The 15,990-nt window shown below is 38.4% G+C and overlaps 1 protein-coding gene across 1 annotated transcript in view; it reads left to right on the top strand.

Annotated features, from left to right (window-relative positions):
- Positions 1-15,990, top strand: part of FHIT (fragile histidine triad diadenosine triphosphatase) — an 813,394-nt gene that overhangs the window by 175,495 nt on the left and 621,909 nt on the right. The window lies entirely within an intron of this gene.

The following is a 15,990-nucleotide window of genomic DNA, read 5'->3' as shown; positions in this document are numbered from 1 at the left end:
CTGAGGGTAGGGAACCACAGAAAATGTGTAAACTGAGATCAGTAACAGTAGAGCTGTTATTACTCTTTGACCTGAAGGGACAAGGGGAGGGGGCTGGTATTGGAACCACAGAGGATTGAGGTGTGCCTCGAGAGGACAGTGACCTTCCATTGAGGAAGCCAGATGGAGGTGACCTCCCAGGGAGGAACCAGAGGAATAAATATCTTTACCAACTCTCTTCCCTTCTTCCCATCTCCTGCTTGGCCTCTCTCCAGGAAAATAGTGAGCCTTTTTTTTCACGGGCAAGTAGAATCTGGGATTCGCACCTGTTTCTTTTACATCAATTTCAGTGAAGACTTTCGCCTGTCACCCACCTTACTTCTCTAACCATCATCTACATTTGGACAAAACAGTGTGTTTCCATTTTGATTCCTAGAGGTACCTAATATGAGTAAGTTGAAGGAGCTTTCTGAGAGCCTAGGGGTGCCTCCTGAGGCTCTATTATGTATAGTTATCATCATTGTTGTTTAATCTCTTAATTGTCTAAAAAGCATGCTGTTTTATTGCTTTAGTTTTGTTTTTGCTTTTGTTGCGTATTTCAGTAGATTTTTTTTTTTTTTTTTTTTTTCTTTGCGGTACGTAGGCCTCTCACTGTTGTGGCCTCTCCCGTTGCGGAGCACAGGCTCCGGATGCGCAGGCTCAGCGGCCATGGCTCACGGGCCCAGCCGCTCCGCGGCATGTGGGATCCTCCCGGACCGGGGCACGAACCCGCGTCCCCTGCATCGGCAGGCAGACTCTCAACCACTGCGCCACCAGGGAAGCCCCAGTATTTTACTAGCTTTTACGAAAGACTCATTAGGCTTTTTGTATATCTTACCCTGTTTATCCCTCTTCACAACCTTTGGGGAAAGCAGTATGATGCACATTCTATTGATGAAGAAACAGTCACAAAAGAGTTCATGAAACTGGATGTACCATTGAATAGATCAGGTATTCAGCCTCATTCACCTATGTGATGATAATACATTGATATACACTATAACATATGCATGTCATTTACTGCTCTCTCCCATGATTACTCTAACACTTAAATGCCAGACACTGTGCAGGTGGTGACAGAACAGAGACAAGGAAGGACCCCTTCTTATTTGTGATGAGTACACAGCTCACACCTGGTAGTATCATTAGTCCTAGAAACAAACAAACAACAAATATGGTAAGAGAGACTAATTTGATCAGAAAATGAGATGAAAATATTTTTGCCCCTCCCACCCCAAAATTTAAACAGAATAGCTCTCATATTTGACATGTGTTGAGCTTCTAAGAAATAAATCACAGTTTCAACCACAGATTCAGGGCACGTGTGTCAGGAGATTTGTGTGCAAATTGGTTGAAATGCTCTGTGATGCTGCAGATCTTGAACTGACCTGTGTCACTTGCTTTAAGAATGGAGGGAGGATATATATATATAATGAGGTCTGTAATGAAATAGGCCTCTGGATTTGACTCTCCCATGAGTGGATCCACGTGAGGTTAGGTATGAGATGACGTTAAAGCTTACTGCCCTCAAAACAACTCCTCCTCCTGCCACTCTTTAGTGTTTATTGGGGTCAGGAGGGGTTGTCATAAGAATATTTATTTCAAAAGTAATAAGTTTTGGGCTTCCTTGGTGGCTCAGTGGTTGAGAGTCCGCCTGCCGATGCAGGGGACGCGGGTTCGTGCCCCGGTCCGGGAGGATCCCGCGTGCCGTGGAGCGGCTGGGCCCGTAAGCCATGGCCGCTGAGCCTGCGCGTCCGGAGCCTGTGCTCCGTGGCGGGAGAGGCCACAGCAGTGAGAGGCCCGCGTACCGCAAAAAAAAAAAAAAAGGAATAAGTTCTGTGCTCACTGTCATTGAGGATTAAAACTCCCTTCCCCAACCCTTTCTTTCTTTGGCCAGTGGAGTGCTAATGTCTATCATATTGTGTTGCTTTTCTCATCTCTTATTTGTTTGATCCTCAAATCTCTACCTCCTTTATTTTGATAACTGACCCAGTAATTGGCCAGAGGAATTCTTAGTCATTGCCATTGCATCTTCTGTGAAGAACCTGTCCTTTGTTTTACCTGGTTCCTCCTGGAAAATCCCTTTACATCCTAAATAATTACTAAGTAATTACTCAGTTACACTCTTACTGCAGCAGTGACTCCATTTAACATCCTCAGTGTGTAGGGGTATCTTTTATATACAGAATACAGGTGGTTGGGCTTTTTGTTTGTTTGGTTTTTAGTTTTGTATCCTGGAAGAGGAAAAAGGTATCCTTGTCCACTTCTTTGCCTGACAAACACCTCTCATCTCTTAAGACACTGCTCAGATACAGCATCATCTCTGTGAGATGTTATCCTATGGATCCTCTAAAATTATTGCCCACATTTCTATCTCTTGTTTGTAGCATTGTATTATACTCTGTTTATTTCTTTCTCCCTACTGGACACTCAAGGCTGTGATTTATTCATTTTTGCACCTGTAGTACAAAGCATAGTACTTGATATTTGAATGGTGTCCAGTAACTCTTTATTAGATGAATGAATAACTGAGTGGCATGAGACAGGGAACCGTTGTAGGAGGAATATTAGAGCAGTGTTCTCAAAAGATAATCTAAGCAGTAAGATGTAGTATGGATTGGTGGGAGGGTAATCAAGAGTGTCAGTTAGAAGGCCTTTCCAAAAGTTCAGTTTTAGATCTGGGTTGTGACTGACAAAATGGAGATGACGAGATGGAAATGAGTAGTTTTGGGAGATGTAATTTGCCTGGGCACTCATTTTGAAGGTGAGAGGTGAGACAGTGGTCAGTCAGGTATTCCAAGCTTGGGTCAGGGGAGAGGAGGTGGCCCTGTTAATAAGACAGGGAAGTTGAGAAGGAAGGAAACTTATAAGAAAAGTTATAAGAAAAGTTATAAGAAGAAGGAAACTTATAAGAAAAGACAGTGAATTTGGTTTTGGCCATGTTGATTTTGAAATAAAGATCTGGCATTTGTTCTGATGAGGGGAAGAGAAAAGAAATAGTTGGAATACCTACTACTTGTTGCTGTTAAGTATTCTAAACCTATTTTATCTGATAGGTATCATTGCCTTCTTGTGGGTGCTCCAAGTGAATCTCAGATTAAATATCTTTCCAAAGGTCAGAAAGAGACAGAATTAAAACCCAGGGCTGCCAGGCTCAAAACACTTGGGTTTCGCTATACTACCACAGCATCCTTCTAAGCCCAGTGGATCACCCCCCGGTTCAGGCTAGGTGTCTAAGCTCAGTTCATTATTGTCCCCAGTGTTCTCTCTCACGTTGTCCCTCTCTTAGCATCCTTTCCCTTTTCCTTTCAACCTCACTAAACTGCATTTGTCTCATGTGGGCTCAGCAAATTCATACCTTCTTAAAAAGACCTTCCACCATTGCTTCTTGCCCCACCTTTGCTTAGCCCTTAGACTCTCCACTGTTCAGTATTTTGATGAGGGTGCTCATGAATATTTATCCACAAAGTCTAATATGAACCCTAAAAAGCCTAATATTCAAATAGAATTTAAGTGATAAATGCTAATAGTAGAAAACTTAAAAACCTGCACATTTGTGTTCTTTGTTCAAAGCAAGGACCTGCTGTTTCCTCAGAGCAGAAGAGCCTTGAATGTCCTAGTGTTTGTCTGATTGCTGTTCATCCTGCCCTCTGCTGATTGGTTTAGAAGGTCTCTGGTGCATCCTGCATTTTCCATTGCTGTTGGTTTTATTGGCCTCTAATGGAAAGGCAGCCCCTAACCTGATGTGTACCATTCCCTTACCTTTGGATGTTTGCCTGTGTTGCTGCTGCATCTTTGGGGAAGGTCACAATTGGCTCTGTAAAACTGGATTTGTTTGGAGAACGCTGGAATTTCATAGTCTGTCAAGAAGAAGAAAAGGCCCAGGTGATAAACACCAGAATCTCCTGCTCCTGCCTCCTAGGTGAAAGATAAGCAGTGTTTATGGGTTGTTATGGTGATGGGGGTGCAAGCTGTCACAGAATTAGGAAAAAAATATCTAGAACAATTATGTATTTAGGGAATTTACTTTTCTCAGTTTTGTCATCCGGGTATGATGAAGTCATGTCAATCTACTCAGTTCCATGAAGTGGTAAAGTCTCTGTTGAGTAATTCTCAACCACAAATCATGGGGGAGACTTCTTGGTATTGTGGTATAATCCATCTTATTTGGCCTGCACTTACTAAATACCTGTGGTGCCCCCAGGGCTGGGTAAGCACTGATAGGATTCTACCACTGACTTAATGACCTTTCTGTTTTATGTTCTGTAACTTGGACAGATAGACTATCAACCTCTTAAAATTTAGTGGCTCTTGCAGCTACATTGACTTCTGTAACACCCATTACAGAAAAAAGAAAAAGACAAACAACAACAAAACAAAGCAAAACCCTACCATATATTGAGCATTTACAATACACGTTATTTAATTTAAATCTTTCATCAGTTCTATGAGTTACTGTTGTTGTTCCATTTTACAGATGAGGGTACTCAAGACACAAAGGAGATGACTGTTTTCCCCAAGGACCTACAGCTAGTGAAGACCTAAGCCAGATTATAACCCACTTAATCTGGCTCAGGAGCCTATGCACTTGATTGCTATGCCATAAATGCGTGGGGCTGGCAGAGTAGTAAAAAGCATCAGGCAGTGTAGACCTGTCATGTTGTGTTTGTATTATTATCCTCTCCCACGTTACTTACCAATGTTTATTGGCCTTTTTAAACTACGCACTCTCCTTAAAATAGAGCTGATTTTGTTTGTGATCTTAATATGTTTTCCCTAAAACTCACACTGTTTACTCAATTATCCTAATTTAATGTGATTTACATCTTAAGACTATATAGGGCACACCTGGGATCTTTGTACCAAATGAACAGAAGGAATAAAATGGCTTTCCTTTCTTTTTTGCTTTTCTCTTCCTCACCCCTCTTCGTTCTGATTATGGTCCATCCTTGGTTTCAGTTAGTGACAAGTCAACAGAACCTAGCCGTGCCTAGTTAAGGAATGGAAAGTTCTTGACAAAATAGCTCTCCAGTGTTAAGGTTTCATAGTAGTGGAAACACTGGCAAGGAAACCCGTGTGTTAGATTATTCTCATAAATAAATATGTTAAAGTAAGCAAGTTGTCTTTAGAACATTTTGATTTGATTTAAATCACAAACATTTATTAAGTGGCTGTTATGTCCAGGATACTGTTCGATACAGTCAGCTGGACACCAGAGGGACACGGGGGTGCTTGTTAAAGCGCGGACTGCTAAACCCCACCTCCAGTTTGCATTCAGGAGGTCTGGGTTGGGGGTCTTTTATTTTTATTGCTAACGTGTTGCTGGATGTTTCTCCTCTTCCTGGACCACACTTTAAGAATCACTCATCTGGTGAGAGAAGGTTAGTTCTCATATCTGAGCCGCTATGACCTAGAGGCACAGAATGCTCAAAGTATACTGAAAAGAAGAGATAATCTTATTCACACACTGTGATGGCAGTGTGATTTCACTTTTGTAAAAATCACCAACAGCCTATAGTTCCAAGCTTTTGAAATATAGTAAATATGCATTTCATTATGACAGTGTACACTCCCAAAAATAATATGCCTAAATATAACAGCCACAGACTATTGTCATGTTGTGCCAGCCATTCTGGCTTTGAGTGAAGGTTTATGCCACGTGATCCTTAAATAGTGTGTAAAACTTTGATAAATGATTGCTTAATGTGGTGGAATCCATAAAAAATGATCTTGGCTGGTGTTTGCTTGCAGATTTGATCATCTGAAGCAGTCCCAAGTTTTTTAATCACTTAAGAATGCCTACAAAGTAGTTTGAACAGATCAAAACCTGTCATGGATCAGTAGCTGTGAAGGGAGGAAAACTAACCTCAACCAGAGCTTGACCATGTTGTGTGACTTTCCTCAGCAGTGTGGTCTTTCACCTCTTGCTTTGGGAGCTTCCTTGGCTGAATTTGGACTGCTTTCATAGTTACTCAGGATTGATCTAGTGTGTGTAGAGCACCTGGCCCAGTTCCAGGCACACGTTTGTCATCAAACATGTGTTCTCTGCCTGCAGGGTTTAAGCTGAAGACAGATTCTCTTTCCACCTTAAGGTGTTTGTAGGACTTAAAGTCTCTGCCTTTCTGATATATAATATACCTTTTTGACTTTGTTCTCCATAAGAGGGAATAGAAAATTTTTGTCAGTCTCAAAGTATCAGATATTCAGTTTTCTTCTGATAGATTTTTTCCATCCTATCAAGGCTCTGAACACCTTGGAATGGCATGATGGCTATCTGCTCTAGCTTTGTATTTTACTGTGGTTATCGTATAAGAAAATAAAACTGTAAAGGAATTGTCTTTTTGGAAAATTTGGCTGGCTTGCTGTCTTAAGTTCTTCTACTTTGTCTGAAGGCCATAGAGATTTAAGCCTTCATAATCTACCTCATTCTTAACTTTGTATTGCTAAGGAACCGTGAATTTGGGCAGATAAAAACCAGAGTTGAACTCATTTCGTTCAACAATGGGAGATGTGGTTCGCGTGACACTAGGAAACTATTTCTGGAATACTTTTGTACACAGATCAGAAGGCTCTGTTCTTATAACCTTTGCAGCATTATTAGAGACTGATAAAGTAAGCCCCAAGTTTACTGATATGATATCCCCCCTGAACACACATATACACACACACACAGTATCTTAAATATACTGTTATAAATGTAATGTTAGATTATTTCACAATAATATATTTTAGTTTCTTATAACTGTCAAGTTCTTTCTCTAGTACAGCCTGAACTAACAGTGCTCTTCCATGGCACAGTGCCACTTACTATTTTCTAAGCTCTAATCTCATTGATGTAAGCCATTTAAATTTACCGTTATGCTTCTTGAGCTTGGGTCTCGATTTGATAAGAACCCAGTAATTAAACAAAGAAATCTTAAGGATGACAAAAATAAAGAACAATTTTCACTAAATGAAAGTATTTATGTAATTAACCTACCCCCTAAAAAAGATTACAAACAACAAAGGAGGTACACCTGTGAATTAAAACACAAAGAGCTTCTGAATTGATGATTTATATCAGTTGACATTTGTCATCTCTGTTTGTCAGAGTAGATTTTAAATTTTTGTGATAAAAACTGGAAGAAGAACCTATCCCTATTTTCATGTAATTCATTCTACTTGTAGACAGCTGCTACTGCTTGCTTCTTTGAGTCCATTGAGTTTTAAAAACTATTTCACTTTGGCTTCAAATTTACTTTTTTAATAGCAATTTTTAATTTTATTTAGATACACTGGAAAGTGTATGTAGCCTTTGCAGTTTTTTTTAATCATTTAATGTCATTTTCTTGCTTTGCTTTTTTTTTAATAAAGCCATCTGTTTAGTAAACATGGAAAATTGATTGATATGAAACCCAAAAAGTTCATAATGACAACTAAATAACAGATGACAGATTAGATAAGAACAAGTCATTAAGTTGGCCTATAAAAGGACAGCCATCTGCACCACTAAAACAATCTATCTATTGATGACAGTAATAATTTCCTGAGTGTGTGACAGCTAAGAATTTATAGAATAAAATGGAACAGCTTGTAAATCGGGAAGTGAAAGTTGATTTTGGCAATTAGTGTAACCATTTTGTTCCAGTGTTACATGACAAGTGAGTCAAGATTATAACAATATCCTTTGAGTACAAATAATCATTTGTTTTCTATATGTGTGTGTTTTATCTGACACAGAAAATGACTAATTTACCATTATTTTGTTTGACTGAATTATTAACAAATGCAGACAGTATAATTCATTGAAGACTAAAAAGATCTATGATTCAAAATTCTTTAAAATCCTAGTTTACAGATTAGTGATTTATAGTTAAAACATAAATTTAGTGGGGATATTTAAGGAAACCCAGTTACAGATCCATAGGATTGAAAGGGACTGTAGGGCCACCTGCCTTTACCTTGCCAATGCCGTCGTCAAAATTCAATCCAATTTTATAATTACTAACAAAATACCAAAGAATAGCCAGAATAAAGTGCACTGCTGATTCTTTTAAAAATGATATATATTTAGCAGAGTTAAACAGAATCACGTATGATACAATCACTTGGACCTGGATAGTTTGCAGGAACCTGTATCCACTGACATTTAAAAGCCAGATTGAGGACTTCCCTGGTGGCGCAGTGGTTGAGAATCCACCTGCCAATGCAGGGGACACGGGTTTGAGCATTCCTGGTCTAGGAAGATCCCACATGCCGCAGAGCAACTAAGCCCGTGCACCACAACTACTGAGCCTGTGCTCTAGAGCCTGCGAGCCACAACTACTGAGCCCGCATGCCACAACCACTGAAGCCCACACGCCTAGAGCCCGTGCTCCTCAACAAGAGAAGCCACCGCAATGAGAAACCACTGCAACTAAGAGTAGACCCCGCTCACCACAAGTAGAGAAAGCCCGAGCACAGCAACGAAGACCCAACACAGCCAAAAATAAATAAAGTAAATTTAAAATAAAAGCCATATTGAATTAGTGGTTTTAAATTTGGAATTATTTTCATATTCACTCATCAATGAGGTAATCCTCTCATTAATGCTAAATGATGTGAACCTTTGCTCTTTAACATGGCCCTATTATTAGAATTAAATTTGGGAAAAATGACTTAACTGGTATTGGATTCTGGGTATCTATTCTTTCTGTTTCTTCACATCCTATGTGGAAACATCTTAATTGATGCTTATAGAATGAAATGCTATTGAGATTGGGTTGGCTTGGGGCTTTGGGGAGAATTATCCTATGTCAGAACCTAAGGAGATATTATTAAAACTGAGTCTTTACTTAGCAGCTTATAGGAACTTTATGCTTTCTAATCCTATGCCTTGGATTTTTCTCATTTTTATGGTTCTGATGGGCCACACATAGATGGGTAGGAAAAGTTTCAAGTAAAAATATGAAGAAAACAAGTCACTGATAAGTCTACCTTTCACAGATAGCTAATGATACCATTTTAATGTGTGTACCTTTTTTTGCTATGCATTTACATACATTTTAAAAATAAAATGGAAATTGTATTTTAAACAACATTTGGTAGCTGCTTCTTTTCCACTTCATACATTGTGAGCATGTCACATGCCATTAAAAAAATCCTTTATTATTCATAACATAGTAGTCCATTGTATCATGTACCATATTTGATATTACCAACTATTTATTGTGGGACATTGAGACGATCCAGCTCATGATCATGATAGAACAATTCTAGTACATACATCTCTGAGCATCTGATTGTTTCCTTGGAGTTCCAAGTAGAATAGTTTGGATAAATGTATATGATGTGTTCAGGTTTTTCTGCGTGCTACCATATGTCTCTCCAGAAAAGCTATCATGCTCATCATCACCGTATGAGTGTTCTTTTCTTTGCACATATCATATTTTTAAAAGTATTTGTACTTTTAACAGTGAATCTTAACATCTTGTTTTAATGTGAATTTTTGTGTATTGAGATTGCTTTTTTTATTTAATTTGTTTTTCAACTGCTGGAATAGTTTCTGTGTAGTGCCTTTTTGTTTTCTTTGCCCATCTTATTTCTAAAGAGTTGGCTTTATTTATTATTATTATTATTACTCTGAAGGAGTCATAGCAGGAGTGGTAGAATAACATTAAGGTCACTTTGAAGTTTCTTCAGGAGGAATGGTTTCAAGTTTATCCTCCTGAACCATTGAAATAAATGTGTAGAACTGGCCTCTATACAAACCAAAGTTATTCAACTGAAAATTAAGGCTGTCTGACAAACCATTTGTTGCATTTTAAGGAACTGACCTCCAAGGTGGGGTGAGAGTAGAGGACTGAATCTTTCTTACTGTGTTGCAAGGCCATTCTGACCAGAAGGGGCTCCCTTATTTCCTGGTAACTGACAAAACTAGCTGAGTAGGAACCTAAGAAGAAATGCTTTTAGAAAGGCATAGCTCTTTATATTTGATATGAGTTAATGATATGCATATACTGCTTGAAGCAAGATATGAAAAAAATTAACATCTGGGTATAGTGGGTGCCTATAATATTTCTCCCAATTTTAATATGTGTTAGGTTGTAAAATTCTTAGTTTCCTATTGTTTTGTATAAATCTTTTACCTTTGAAGACCTCTGCCTCAGGCTCACTGCTAACCAATTTAGTGTTGCAAAGCTCTCAGCATATTTTCGCCTGCAGTATGCAGGCTTATTTTTGCCTCATCATAGTTAAATGGCTCCTCTTATCTCTTGCACAGCCTTGGGTAATGGCATTCATTTATTTACCCTTCACTTCCCATTTACTGAGCACCTACTATAGTCAAAGTACATGTTGGAGGTACAAAAATGAGAGCCATGATCCCTCATCCAAAATAGTAATTACTCCAGTGGGTAAGACAGACGCCTGAAGAGGTAATAATAATACAAGGCAGGAGGTGAAATGATAGAGGTGGCGTAGGATGTTAAAGAAGTAATGAGGAGGGACAGAGTTATCAAGAAGGCTTCTTGGAGTAAGGGCTACCTAGTTAAATCTTTAGAGGTCACCGGGGTTAGCCAGAGCTAGGACTTAGCAGTAAAGAAAATGCATGATTTTTGCAGGGAACTATGAGTGATTTTGTTGGATTAAGAAATACATTGGGAGAGGGAATGACACAGGTGACTGGTCAGTTTCCTTGCCAGCTGTGGGCATGATTAGAGTCTCTACATTTTCAAATGCTCCAGGGAGTACAGTATTATGATAATTCCCTGGGAATTTTCACGCATCACATCTGTTGTCATTATCAGCTTATTACAGATGGTATCGATTAGCTTATCCATTGCTTTTAACTGTAGTAATAACAAATTCTTATGGTGTAACTTCGAAGGATGTTGGGTAATAAAACTATTGCTCCCCAGTCTCTATTGCCCTGCCCCTGCCCTTCTCCTCTCCTGTTGCACATATCATTAAACAGAGTTCTAAGTCAAAGTAAGAAAAGATGACCTCGTTTCTTTTCTTCATATACCATTAGTCCCGACATGTTTTCCCATGGTGCTGAGGAGCTGCAGAACAGAGCTACTGAAGGTATGGGTCTGCTCTGAGATAGAGCTTTCACCAGAATGTAGTTCAATGCATTGCTTCCTTCACTGAGAAAGACATATTGTAAAGAGTAAATATCAACTGAACTAAACAATGTGCCTAGTGATGTAGTTGATGTGTGTTCTGGGGCAGGCTCCTTGTATTAGTTTCCTATTACTGTGTAACAAATTATACCAAACTTAATAGTGTAAAACAACACACATTTATTATCTCATTAAATGTGGGTCAGTAATTCAGGCGTGGCTTACATGGGTTTTCTGCTTCAGCACCTTACTAGGCTGCAATCTAGGTTTCAGCTGGGGCTGTGGTCTCATCAGCAACTGGACTAGAAAAGTCTCTACTTCCAAATTCCCTCAGGTTGCTGACAGAATTTCTTTGGCTGTAGGATTTAGGGCAGCTTGCTTCTTCAAAGCCAACAAGTAAGAGAGAGAGATGAGAGAGTCTGGTAGCAAGGCAGAGTCTTAGGAAACACAAAATAATCATGGAAGTAACATCATCACCTTTGCATGTTTTATTGGTTAGAAGCAAGTCGCAGGTCCTTCCCTCACCTGAGGGAGGGGATTATATCAATACGAGGGCATGAAACACCAGCAGATCGAGTCGTGGAAGTCCTCTGTCCACCACTGCTCTTATGCCTTCTGAGGCCAATAATAAATTGGTTGAGGAGGCAACATCCCTTAACCGTACTTTACACTGTTGGTGGGATACAATGAGGAAGAAGGAAGAGGAAGAGACGTCGCTTGTTTCCTTTTAGCTTCCTTAACTAGGAACAAAGATTATACCCTTTTTTGCAGAGCACAGATGCGTAACTGTGTTTTATTTGTTCTACACAAGGGCTGAAAAAAAATGTGATATCATTTAAGATTTTGGAGATAATAGGTAAACATTTCTTTTTGTGGTTCCATTTGAAAAAATAGAAAGCTCTAGCAGCTTGGAACTCTGTCTTCCTGCATAGTGAAAGTTGGCTAGGGCTTAGTAGCAGAAACCTATTTTTTTAGTTGGGTTTACTGCTCAGAAACCAAATGCACATATACCCTGAAATCAGACCTGGTCTGCTCATTTACTGCCTGCCCTGGCTTCTTCAGGCATTTGAGACTGACATTCCCAGGACCCTTGCTTACCCAGTCCCAACTGGTATTGATATTTTTATTGGGTCCTTGATCATTTCACCCCTGCTATAGGTAAAGGAATGTATACTGTAATAATCTAATTTTATTTCTATAGAACGTGATCTTGACTTAAAGCATTTTTAGGTGAGTGGCTGCCACACCACTACCAATTCTCTCCAATTATTTTATCAGAATGATGGTTTCTGGTGCCTTATTTTTACCTGCTGCAGCCACATGATTAGAGAGAATGAATCAGGGAATTGTAAATACTTCAGAGAATAGCTGTCAACATAACCAGGTCTGATCCTCAGGGAGCTGACAATCTAGGAGGAAATATGTGACATTAGACATAAATATGGTGCTGATACATGGTTTGTACCACATGCGTTTAGAGGTGGGATTTGCTTTTCAATTTAAAAAAAAATATTTCTTTGGAAAACATTGTCTAAGTTGTAGTAGAGTTGAAAGAAAAAGATCTTTGAGTTGTTTTGCTTTTTCTCAAGCTGTATTCTGAAGTCTTCAGTTTATGAACTGTTTATCCAGAGAGCATTTATTTTTTCGGATTTTAGTAGGCCCAGAAAGAGTTAGACTTGTGATGCACCCCTTGGAATATGGTTGCTTATCAGTTATATATTTTAAAAATAGATATTAAATTCCTTAATTGTAGGGAGTAGTCAGTTTTTATCTTTAATCAAGCCTTCCAAAAGGTATTTAGAAATCCATATTTTTTCACATGGTAAGAATTAAGATATGACTGTTTTAACTTCTTTTATGTAATGCATGCTTTATCTGTCCCACAAAATCTGTAACGACTTGAGATCAGAGAGCATTCTTAATATCTAGAACAGAGGTTGACAGTTAGCAACTAGTGGGTTGAATTCAGCACTTCATACATTTTGTTGGATTAGCTTCCAATACTTAAAAACTGAGACTTTGCATACATCTTTTCTTTTCTCTTTAAAAAATAAAAAATGAATAATGGTTTATTAATTATTTTAATAAAGTATAGCACTAGTTTGACTTTATGAAACCTGGGTCCTCTATTGGGAGAATAAATTTTACTACAGAGGTTATGCATGAGTTTGTTGGATGTCGAGTAGTGCCATGCTGCAATAAAGTTTATTGCTCATAATTCTAGGGTCAACTAGGGCCACCCGGGCAACTCTGCTGAACTTGGCTATGTTCACTCACGTGTCTGGGCTTGGCTGGCTGTGGGAAGATCTGAGCTCATCCAGGCTTTCCTTGATTAGAGTGACTCAGCTCTGCTCCATATATTTCTGTCCTCCAGCAAGCTAACCCAGGCATGTTCTCATGCTGATGGCAGTGGGGGGAGAGCACAAATGGAAATACACAAGTGCTTTTCAAGCCTGTTTCTGAGTCACATTTCCTAATATGCCATTGATCAAATTAAATCACGTGACTAAGCTGAGCATCTGAGAGTGAGGTTGAATGCGCAGTGGGAGAACACTGCACCATTACATGAGGTCATCCTTGCTATCTACCAAAAGTGCTACAGTCTAGGTGATGAAGACTTATTTCAAAATCTGAGGTATACTTATACTGTGTGTGTGTGTGTCTTTGCCCTTTGTAGAACTATAAAACTAAACCCTTTCAAAGACAGAGAGTTAATAAATTACTGCAGTCATTTTTTCTTTAGCGGTTTTAGTGTACATCTTAGTATTCTTTGTCAAAAAAATCCATAAATGAATTCCTATGAAATTCTTGGTTTTAATATAAACTCTATGACTTTAGTGAAAAATTTGACACTATTTTATGTGAAAAGACTTCAACAGTACTGGCAATATACTGCATAAAACTGGTTATTATTTTGCTTAAAGGTGGAAATTCTAGATCAAAAAAACTGATCAAACAACAGTAATTAACAACCTAACCTAAAAACTCCCCTTGGTTAAGTAATGGTTTTGCTCTTTCCTTCAATCATCCATTCATTTGTAGGACAAACATTTGTTAACCCTTAGGCATGGTTAAGGAATACGGGTTTTAAGGAACTTTGTTTTTTTGAATGCAGAGGTATAAACAGGCAGTTTTTGTTGGTGTGGTTCTGTCTCAGCAGGACTATCCATTTTGCTAATTTATTGTGTTGTGTTTTTTTTTAATGAAAAAATAGGCAGGTTGGGGATAAATAATACAAAAGTGTGCACAGAAAAATAGTGATCTGAAAACAGGATTGAATGTTTTATATTTTGCTTCAACCAGGAGAATCATCTTGGGGCTCTAGAATGATTTTTCCTTCTTAAGACACATTTGTTAATACCTACAGCCATTTGCATCCACAGTAAATGTTGATGTGAAAGTGTTAGTTTTGTTTTTGTGAATTGCCTGAGTAATTGTCCCCCCAGCACTTGCTAAGTTGATGCTTCCTTTTTTAATGGCTGTATATATTTGTAAACATGTTTCCTAACTTATTTGAAAACATGTTTCCATCTCATTTATTTGCAGACAACTTACTGTCTGTGGAATCTCTAGCTTCTTCTTTTCTAATGACTCCTTTGAAATATTATTTTAATGAACCTATGAAACACATCATTGTATTCTTTATATTGTGGTTGGACTGCTAATGAGACTCATCCATTAAGTAAATGACTTTGTAGGCAATGCAAATGTAATAAATAAAGTTAGTCTGTTCTTCTTTACTACTTTTCTGCTGATGGGCATACCACATGCTGAGAAGGTAATGTTTCATGACCAAAACAGTTCAGTTGGTACGAGGATTGGGAATCTTTGCATTAAGACAAAAAATGAAGAACATCATAAAAGCATATTTGTAACCCCAACTATTTTTATCAAATCGTAAGGTGATGTATTTCTAATGCAGGCATTGTATTTCGAGTGGGTATGGCTTATCGAAGATATTAAGTATCCGTGGGATACTTACAAAGGGGGAAAAAAGTGCTTCTCTGGAAATAAAGGAGAAAAGAAAGAAAAAACCTATTAAAAAAAATAAAATTTCTAAGAAAGCAACTTCCGTGCCCTGGATTGCATCAAAAAGCTAAATTCACATGTGCTTTTCAATTTAACCTCATTATGGGCTTTGATTTTCTGCCTTATCAAAAGGAGATACTGGTGTCAAACATGATCTTGCACATCACATCTTGTTTGAGTGGAATCGGATTGCAGCTACCAGTTCCACCTTGGAATCCCAAGTTTTTTTCATTGTTTGCAATAACATGTTATAAGCATTTAATCCTCATTATTCAGTTGACAAATCTATTATTGGTATTATTATTTTCACATTTGTAATTGGATGGTTTTCTTTAAGCTTATGGCTGTTCTGATCAGTAAAAACAAGATGGCGTTGCCAACTGTTTTTTTCTTTTTCCCCCACTTCTATTATGAGTACCGTAGTCTGGCTGTGCTGGCAGAATTTCTAGGTCTCCAGAGATGTCAAGGGCACCGCTCTCTAAGAATAAAAATATTAATTGATGACTTTTTTCTGGGTCCTCTCAAAGGAGTCACTGTGGGTTTGGGCACAGATGAAGGCAAACGTAGGCAGGGAACGGGCGTTTCTTTCCTAGCCAGGATTCCCTCTATTGTTTTAATCTCATTGCCCTAGGGGTTGATTGATGGAAATGAAATTATAAAAGGGAGAAAGAGGTAAGCTCACACTTTGCACAGCAACAAAACTGAAAAACAAAACTCAGTTTTGGAAGTGATTTTATCAGGAGATTACTGGTGTTACTTCAAATAACAAATGTTACCTTAAAAAAAATTAATAGAATGCATTTGTGTGTCGTAACGTTGTGAAATCAGGCTCTTCTTGTAACTGAGAGCATGCCATAGTTTT

Source organism: Lipotes vexillifer, unplaced genomic scaffold, assembly GCF_000442215.2.
Source record: "Lipotes vexillifer unplaced genomic scaffold, Lipotes_vexillifer_v1.1 scaffold212, whole genome shotgun sequence".
Lineage (NCBI taxonomy): Eukaryota > Metazoa > Chordata > Mammalia > Artiodactyla > Lipotidae > Lipotes > Lipotes vexillifer.
Note: the sequence above shows the minus strand (reverse complement) of the source record. Positions and strands in the feature narration are given on the sequence as shown.